Here is a 9,543-nt window from a genome sequence, read left to right as displayed (position 1 = left end):
GGTCCTTAAGTTCCAAATTGCCTTGGGTCGGCTAGGCCCCTTCAATTCCATGCAATTATTCTCATTCTGAAGGGGGGCCCTTTGTAGCTAGCCACCTGAGCTTGCTTGGACATACTGGGATTGGATAAGTTTTTTCTTGTGTATGGGGGTCATTCGGATCTTCCCTTTCCCTTTGTCTTTCCCATACTGATTGGTCTTCATCTCTAGTAGAGTGTGAGCCAAATAAGTTTCTTCCATTATTTGATTATTTTCCTTGGCTTGGCTATCATTCTGCTCTTCTATCTTCATTGGGTTCTTTTGGCTCTTTTTCAATGGTTGTGTTGTTTCTTTTGAGCTGGGCTCATGTGCTCTCTTTTTTGGCTGGCTCTCTCTTATTGGGTTATGAATTTCTTGTAACATTTCTGAACGATCACTGCATGGGAGCTTAGTTATGATCCTTTTATGTTTTTATTTTGCATTGTTGGGTTTAGGAATATGAGGTGATGTACTAGGTGACATTGGAGTCATTGTCATGCTGTTCTGCATGGCCTCATTTTATTTTGCACGCAAGAAGAATCGTCACACGGGTTTTGTTCTTCATGACTGGTTGACTTCATGATGGTGGGTGGGGGTAGAGTAAAGGATGGGGGGTTGAATTTAACAGTGAAGGTTACTGGTGTTTGTTCTCCTGAGGGATGAAAGTCTTGGTTTGATTCGTGTGGCTCGTAGATGGGCTTGGTTTGTAGGCTCGGTTTGATGAAATGTGAGGTAGAAGTTCCTGGAATGTAAGGATGGGAATGGCTCAACATGGTATTGTTTTTGCTAGTGAGTGCCATGTCTATCTCTTGGATATCAATTGTGGAAATGGGCTTTGTGAAGGTTTTCAACCTCTCTTGATTGAGCTTGATTTGTTGGTTTATGGGAGGTGTTGGGTTTTCATTATGGCTCATAACAAATGGACGGAATGGGCCTAGGGGGGTAGATGGTTTATTTAAGAAAGCTTCGGTGGGCCACATTGAAGTAGCTGGACAAAGAGAGGGGATAGGCTTACCTTCATGGGCCGAGAGAGAGCTTGAGGACGTTGAAAGCCCAGGTCTTTTCCTTTGTGCATCTTGCTCTTTAATTGCCATTTATAGTTTCCACCATTGAGCTTTCCAGGGGGGTATATTATTTCGTAGCTGCATGCCTCCTTGAAGAGTAGTTATATTGAGGAGTTAATGAAGCCACTTTCTCTGAGATCTTGCCATCAGCTGTCTTGTTAACAGATATACTCCTTTCTACCTGCTTTGGATTTTCTGAGGAGTAGTTAGACTGCACAGTGATCACTTTTAAGTCAGTGGGTGAAGCAATTAATGGAGGTTGTGCACTGTAGCAAAACAGAGGTGTTGATCGGCGGAATAGAATTTTCTGGGATGAGTTTGTGGATTTCTCCTAAGTCGCTTCCACAGTTGGAAAGAATTGGTGTAATTCTGGTGGTTGGATTTTCTGTTTTCCATCCCATAACAAGTAGCTTCTCTTGGGTTTGAAAAAGGTAGCGTCTAGGTATTGTTTCTGGCTTCATCGTATATTAGTATTTCTTTTCCTTTCGATTTTTTGTCACCTAGATGCATCTCCTGGTTGTTTTCTTTTGGTTTTTGGCTTTCTTGAACCTGACTACCATGTATTTGTTGGATGTCTTGAAAATGGGTTGTATGAATATATTCAAATCTCATCCATGGTCCATATACCAATTTGGTTGAGGGATTCTCGGTATGAGGGCAAAGGATATGAAGGTGACCCAGACGTCCACAAGCATAATAGAAATCCGAAAGCCTTTTATATTTCAAAGCTATCCATGTATCAGTTTTTCCTCTCCTAGGCATCAAGAAGCCTTGTTGCAATGGCTGAGTAACATCTAATTCAAGCTTTAATCTAATATAGTTTCCCCAAGCCACTCCAAAGATTGGATCTTCCTTTATCATCACAAGTTTCCCAAGTGCATTGCCTACATTAGTCGCATTTCTAACAGTCATGTGATCTAAAGGAAAGTTGTGTATTTGGATGGTTAAAGTAGTATACTGAAAAACTGATTTCCTGAATGGTGGAACCTGGCGACCATGGCTTTAAGATTAGGAGAAAACCTCTGAAGTTCCAGGGTGCTTGTTGGAGGACTCTGAGCTTATCTTGAGGAGATTTGAAGGTGAAGATGAACTTGTTTGCTTCCAAATCTTCTATTCTGAAGTGTTGAGAGAAGTTCCATGCTGCACGTATACTAGGGTGGATAACTTGCTCGCTTAATGTTTTATCTGCTACTAATTTCCCAACCAGTATCAGTTCAGAGGATTTCTTGGCTGTTTCTAGTTCTGGTTCAAGGTCTAAGTCTTGCAAGGACAAAGTCTCAGTTTAGGAGATTAAAGTTTCCATATCCATCTTTGCTAAATCTGTTTTAACTTCCTAAACTTGGATGGATTCTAGGGGTGGGGGTGACTTGTTGAAGCTTAGGTTGAGAGGTGAGGGACACTATGGGAGTGTGGGGTACTCAAGAGAGAGGGTGGCTCTTTCCATATTTTCTTTGTTTTTTATCTACATATACAACTCTTTTAGTATTTTTTTTTTTAATCTCTTCAAGCTCTTTTTTTGGTTGACACATACAACATTTTATGGATTCTTAAGAGTATTAGATCAGTCAATTCTCAAGTACTAAAAATTGGAGACTTCAGTTGTACTATCCACAACAAAATAATCTGGTAAGTGATAAAGTGTTAAAACTGTATGATTAAGTTACTTAAGTGAATGAATTTTTTAACCGAAAATAATTTAAGTACTTAATTATACAATAGATTATGATACTTGAGTCAATTGTTAAATTCTGATTTTTGTTGTTGTTGTGTGCTTTAAAAGATTTATAATGTAATAGTTTCACATCAAAATAAATACTTCAATTTTACTCCTCTCACACCATGCCTATATGTTGAAGCGCATTTGTTTTTGACGTCCTTTGGAGAATAGAAAGACATTGCAACAAAAGGGCTTTCTTGGAAAGTCTCAACAAAAATGCAAAACATATGTGGGTTGTCCTAGGTGAGAGAAATGAGCAGTAGAGCACGTTGGAGGCGTGAAGTTAGGACTGAGCAGGGACCACGTTCGCGTAATGGTGTAGGAGTTGGAACTGGATCAATCTCACCTCAAGCCACAGCAAATGAGGATGAGTTGGCTGGGATAAAAAAAATGCTGGAGGCGTGAATCGTTGCTGAACACGTGAAGGTTGAAGTAAAGGACTGAGGGCATATAAAAAGGAAATCTCGCACGCGGCAGGCTTTTTCTTCCTTTTTTTTTTCATGGTTTTATTTTTTTTTGGGAGTTTTACGTTTCTTGCTTTCCAGACTGGAGGGATTCGGAGACTTGGTTTATTTTCTTTCTGCAGTTTAGTTTTACTTGTTAGGCGACTGTTTTTATTTATTTTTTTCTTTGACTGTTTCTTTTTTTTTTTTCATTTTTCGTTGAGGAGAACTTGGTTTTGATATTTTTTTTCTCCGTTTTTCTTTTCCGAAACTTAGTAGACGGATGGGAGTTTTATCTCTCTAGTTTTTAGTTTTAGATTTTTTTTTCTTTCTTTGTTTCGTTGAGACGGTATCTTTATTTTTCCTTAGTCTTATTCGTTTGGATGGCTCTATCTCTTGTTTTTAGCTCTGTTTTTTTTTTCATTTTCCCAGTTTTAGTTCTTAGTTCTTAGGGGGTTGTCGGTCGATTTCATACTTGGGTTTTATTTTAATTTTTGGGTTGTCGCAAACGGGAAAAAGGGACACGGACAAAAACAGCACTCCGTCTCGTTTCTGGATTTACTTTTTCATTTTTTTTTTCGTTTGGGCGGCATCTGCTCTATCCTTTTGTTTTCCGTGGCTTCTATCATTCGGTTTCAGTTTTATTTTACTTTAGTTCTCCTACGTGTAGTATTCTCTCTTCATATATTTATTTTTGTATTACCTGGGCAACATCTCTAGGATTTATCTCATTTGGATATTTTCTTTGATTTTATCATGACTCAGCATAGATTTATTTTTGTTACTAGAAATATCATGTGTAGCTAATTTTTGAAACTTGGGTTGTGGAATGAGACTTAATTTGTTTTGGGTTCTAATATAATGCAATATTTTGTTAATAAATGATGATTTCACTATGTTCTTAGTCGGATTTGAATTGAAAATAGATTGTGGCTCTTGTTCTTAATTTGTTGTTGACGTAAGGCACAACAAAAGTTTGAAATTTATCAAGGCTTCTCTCGATTGATTGTAAATGTGTATTTGGCTAGTAAAGTAGAGAATCCCTTAAGGAAATATTGGAAAACTTGAGCATAACTTTTTATGTTCCATTTATCGATGCCCTGATTGGATTGTTAATCGAGAAAATTATCTAGGATCCGAAACAAAGAGAGTCTCATACCCAATCTAAGTGTTTGTTAATTTGCCTTTTTGATTAGAAACTCTAATTTTAGTTTTGATTAAATTTTTGCGGGCATTGAATTCATACTCTTTTCTTTCTTACCTCATCTTCAAAATTTTTCATATTGCATTTTATTTTATTTTTATTTTATTTTCATCTCTCGTAGTCGATACATTGTTTTTATAGCAAAAAAATCTCACAAACGCTTTGATAACCCTTTGTCTTTGTGGAATACGATCCTGGACTTATCCTTGATACAACTTGACACTTCTACATTTGGAAGTACATTCGAGACTGAGTCAAGTTTTTGACGCCATTGCTGGGGACAACTGGTGCTTATTAGAGCATTTCTCTACTGCTGGGAGGACGTTTGTGGAGCTGTGAACCTCTTAACAGCCTGGGTGACATCTGATCTTTTTCCCTTTTCTCTGTTTATTTTTCATTGTCTTTGATTTTCTGCTCTTGTTTGTATGACTGGTTGGACTAGAGACCATACATCTCGACTGTTTATGACATCATCATTGACATCTTTTAACTCTGCATCACCTTCTCTTGAATCATCATCTGACACTGATAGCATCATGGCTGAAAATGAAAATCATGATAGGGAAATGGTAAATTAAAACAGGACACTTAAAGAGTATCTTCAGCCTGTTAGGACTAGCACCCCTTCTTGTATAATTTTACCTCTTAATGCAAATGTCTTTAATTTCAAACCCGGGATGATTCTATTGCTACCACACTTCCATGGTATGGAATGTGAAAACCCCTACTTGTATATCAAAGAGTTTGAAGAAGTGTGTTACACATTTATGGATAGAACATGCACTGAAGAGGTCATAAGATTGAAATTGTTTCCATTTTCCTTAAAAGACAAGGCTAAGACATGGTTGAATTCCTTAAGACCAAGATCCATTGGGACTTAGGAAAAAAAGCAAACTGAATTTTTAAAGAAATTTTTTCCCATGCATAGAACCAATGCCTTGAAAAGACAAATCATGAATTTTTGCCAAAAGGATGTGGAAACATTTTACCATTGTTGGGAACGATTCAAAAACCTCCTAAATGCATGTCCTCACTATGGATATGAGAATTGGAGGATCATTAGTTTTTTCTATGAGGGGTTGTAACAAAAAATGAGGCAATTTGTAGAAACCATGTGCAATGGTGAATTCTTCAACAAAGGGCCCGAGGAAGCCTTTGAATATTTTGACTATTTGGCTGAAAATGTCCAATCTTGAGATGTTTCTGACTTGTATGAAGATCTAAAAAAAATAAAAAATGTATTGGTGGGGGTGGTGAATACCACTTGAAAGAATCTAATGATTTACATGCTAAGCTTGTATTGATGTCTAAAAAGTTAGAGTCTTTAGAGCTTAAGAAAGTCAATGAAATGCATGTTTTGCCATCAATTGAAAAATGCAACATATGTGGAGATCCAGGGCATGTGACTAATGCATGCCCAACAATTCCTGCTTTTAAAGAAGTGTTGCTTGATTAATCCAACCCTGTGCATATGATCTCTAAAATTTTTTTCTGAACCTTACTTCAATACTTACAATGCAGGTTCGAGGCGTCATCCAAATTTCAGCTGGAAGAATGAACAACCTGGACCATCTACACAAGGACAAAGTCAGTATACCCTATATGGAGCAGCTAGCCAAGGCTCGGAAGCCTCTTATTTTGCAAATCAGCCCCCTCCAATGTAGAAAAAGAGAGTGGAAGATTCCATTCAGCAGCTAACTGTTACCCTACAATAGTTTATGCAAAGCCAGGCTACAGTCAACAACCAGAACCCCCAAGCCATCAATGACATCAGAGGGACCCTTACTAGAGTAACCACTACTCTAAGTAACCAAGAGAAAGGCAAATTTTCTGCTCAAACCCAACCCAATCCGCAGTGCAAAGTCAATCATCTCAGAATAATGGTGAATGGGCCAATGTGAAATCAGTGAAAGCTATTACAACTTTGAGGAATGATAAGGTCGTGGATATCCCTATCCATAGTCCAAGGAAGTCAGGTAAAGAAGCTAATCCTCCTCAAGTTATGGTGAGCCAAACACTTCAGATTCAAATAATGATGCATATCTCATTCCTGCACCTTTTTCACATCATTTTCTTTCTTTGCATAAAGAAAAACAGCATGCTGAAATCTTAGAAATTTTTAAGCAGGTTAGGATTAACTTTCCACTTCTTGATGCTATTAAACAAATTCCTGCTTATGCTAAATTTATGCAAGACTTATGCACTGTGAAATGTAAACTAAATGTGCAAAAAAATGCTTTTCTCACTTAACAAGTTAGTGCCATTATTCAAAACTACACACCACCTAAGTACAAGGATCTTGGTTCACCTACCATTTCATGTGTCATTGGAAATTCTAAGATTGGTCAGGCCTTGCTAGACTTAGGTTCAGGGGTTATATTGTGTATGAACAATTAGGGCTAGGGGAATTAAAAGCCACTTCAATCATTTTGCAACTTGTCGATAGATCCATAAAAATTCCTAAGGGTATTGTTGAGGACGTCTTGATCCAAGTAGATAAATTTTATTACCCTGTAGATTTTGTGGTATTGGATATGAAGTTGTCATCCCATTCAAACTCTTCACCACCTGTGATTTTAGGAAAACCATTCCTAACAACTTCTAATACTATAATTAATTGTATGAGTGATGTTTTAAAACCGAGTTTTGGAAATATGACTTTAGAACTGAATATCTTTAATTTGTGCAAGCAACCTCAAGAACTTGAAGACGTTGAAGAAGTCAATGCATTGGAATCCTTACTTGCTGAAAACTCTTTGTTAAATTACAATTATGATGAACTTTGGGAGGATTTAGAAGACTCCCCCTTGATTTAATTGATTCCACTAATCAATTTTCTTCTCTTTGTGCCGTAGGAAATTCAAATGAGATGTAGTGGAAGCTCAAATTTGAGCCACTACCAGCACTACAAGCCTCAGCACAGCCCTCCAATGAGAAGACCCCAATGTTGGAATTAAAACCATTGCCCTCGGAGCTGAAATAAGCCTACCTCGAACCAGAAAAGTCATTTCCAGTCGTGATTTCTGCACTTTTAACTCCTGACCAAGAGAGTAATTTGCTGAAAATTTTGGCACAACACAAATAATCCATTGGCTGGTCCATTGCTGACATCAAAGGTATATACCCTTTTATCTGTACACATAAGATATATTTGGAAGAGGACTCAAAACCCTCTAGAGAGATGCAAAGGAGACTAAATCCCACAATGAAAGAAGCGGTAAAAAATGAAGTTTTGAAATTGTTAGACATATGCATCATTTATCCCATTGCTGATAGCAAATGAGTTAGCCCAATCCAAGTTGTTCCAAAAAAATCTGGTATAACTGTGGTGGAAAATGACAAGGGAGAATTGGTGCCTACTAGAGAGACCACAGGTTGAAGGATGTGTGTAGACTATAGAAAATTAAATACCGCCTCTAGAAAGAATCATTTTCCCTTATCTTTCCTTGACCAGATTTTAGAAAAAGTGGCAGGGCATGAATATTATTATTTTTTAGATGGCTTCTTTGGCTATTATCAAATAGAAATAACCCCTGAGGATCAAGAGAAGACTACTTTCACTTGTCCTTTTGGAAATTTTGCCTTCAAGAGAATGCCATTTGGGCTATGCAATGCCCCAACCACTTTTCAAAGATGCATGTTAAGCATTTTCAGCGACTTGATTGAGGACATTGTAGAGGTTTTCATGGATGATTTTTCATTTTTTTAAGAAAACATTTGATGCATGTTTGTCTAATTTACAAGTTTTCTTGAAAAGATGTGAAGACAAACAATTGATATTAAATTGAAAAAAATGCCATTTCACGGTAAGATAATGGATAGTTTTGGGGCATATTGTATCTCCTCGGGGCATAGAGGTACATAAAACTAAATTAGACTTAATTTTAAATTTGCATTCACCTAAAAATGTGAAAGGTGTTAGATCTTTTTTAGGGCATGCTGGTTTTTATAGAAGGTTCATAAGGAATTTTAGCTTTATCTCTAAGCTTCTTTGTCAACTTTTAATGCATGATGTCAAGTTTGAATAGACTAAAGAATGTCAAAATTGCTTTGATTAGCTGAAAATATTTCTCACCACAACACTTATCCTTCGGCCCCTTGATTGGTCACTTCCTTTCGAATTAATGTGCGATGCAAGTGACTTTGCTGTGGGGGCTGCACTTGGATAGCGAAGAGATAAGCTGCCATATGTCATATACTATACTAGTAAGACTTTGAATGTTGCCCAAAAGAATTATTCCACCACGAAAAAAGAATTACTAGCTATAGTCTTTGCATTGGATAAGTTTAGATCATATTTCCTTGGTTCACCTGTCATAATATTCACTGATAATGCAGTTTTGAAATTTTTATTGTCAAAAAAAGACATCAAGCCGAGATTAGTAAGATGAATACTCCTATTGCAAGAATTTGATTTCACAATAAAAGATAAGAAAAGAGTATAAAATGTGGTGGCAGATCATCTTTCTTGCCTTACACTTGAAGTTTCTGAGGAGTTTCCTTTAATTTCTAATTCTTTTCCCGATGAACAATTATTTTTTGTTGAGACTTTAACATGGTATGCTGAACTTGTAAATTTCTTGGTCACAAGAAAGACTCCACCTCATTGGAATGCTCAAGACATCAAAAGGTTGAAAGCTGAAGCTAAGTATTTCTTTTACGATGATTCCTACCTTTTCAAGTATTGTTCAGATCAAATCATTAGGAAGTGTGTGTCTAATAACGAAATATCTGGTGTTTTAAATTTTTGTCATGCGGAAGCTTGTGGTGGGCATTTTTCAGCCTACAAAACAGTGGCCAAAATTCTTCAAAGTGGATTTTATTGGCCACCTAGGTTCAGGGATGCCTTTAATTTTTGTAAAACTTGTGAACCTTGTCAAAAATTAGGAAAAATCATTAGGAGAAATATGATGCCTATGCAACCCATACTAGTGATTGAAATTTTTGATTGTTAGGGAATAGATTTTATGGGACAATTTCCTTCTTCTTATGGCTATTTGTACATTTTGCTTGTTGTTGAATATGTTTCTAAGTGGGTTGAGCCAGCCCCTTGCAAATCTAATGATCATCAAATTGTTTTTAAATTTTTGAAAGAAAACA

At 36.8% G+C, this 9,543-nt stretch overlaps 1 long non-coding RNA gene across 1 annotated transcript; it reads left to right on the top strand.

The window, feature by feature from the left end:
* Positions 1-963: 963 nt before the first annotated feature.
* LOC122294701 lies at positions 964-3,629 on the top strand. The gene is made up of 2 exons (XR_006237690.1): positions 964-1,521; positions 2,936-3,629. It is a non-coding gene; the product is annotated as an uncharacterized LOC122294701 (long non-coding RNA).
* The last annotated feature ends 5,914 nt before the right edge of the window (positions 3,630-9,543 follow it).

This window comes from Carya illinoinensis, chromosome 2 (genome assembly GCF_018687715.1).
Source record: "Carya illinoinensis cultivar Pawnee chromosome 2, C.illinoinensisPawnee_v1, whole genome shotgun sequence".
In the NCBI taxonomy this organism is placed as follows: domain Eukaryota; kingdom Viridiplantae; phylum Streptophyta; class Magnoliopsida; order Fagales; family Juglandaceae; genus Carya; species Carya illinoinensis.
The sequence above is the reverse complement of the archived record's forward strand: the minus strand, read 5'-3'. Positions and strand labels throughout refer to the sequence as shown.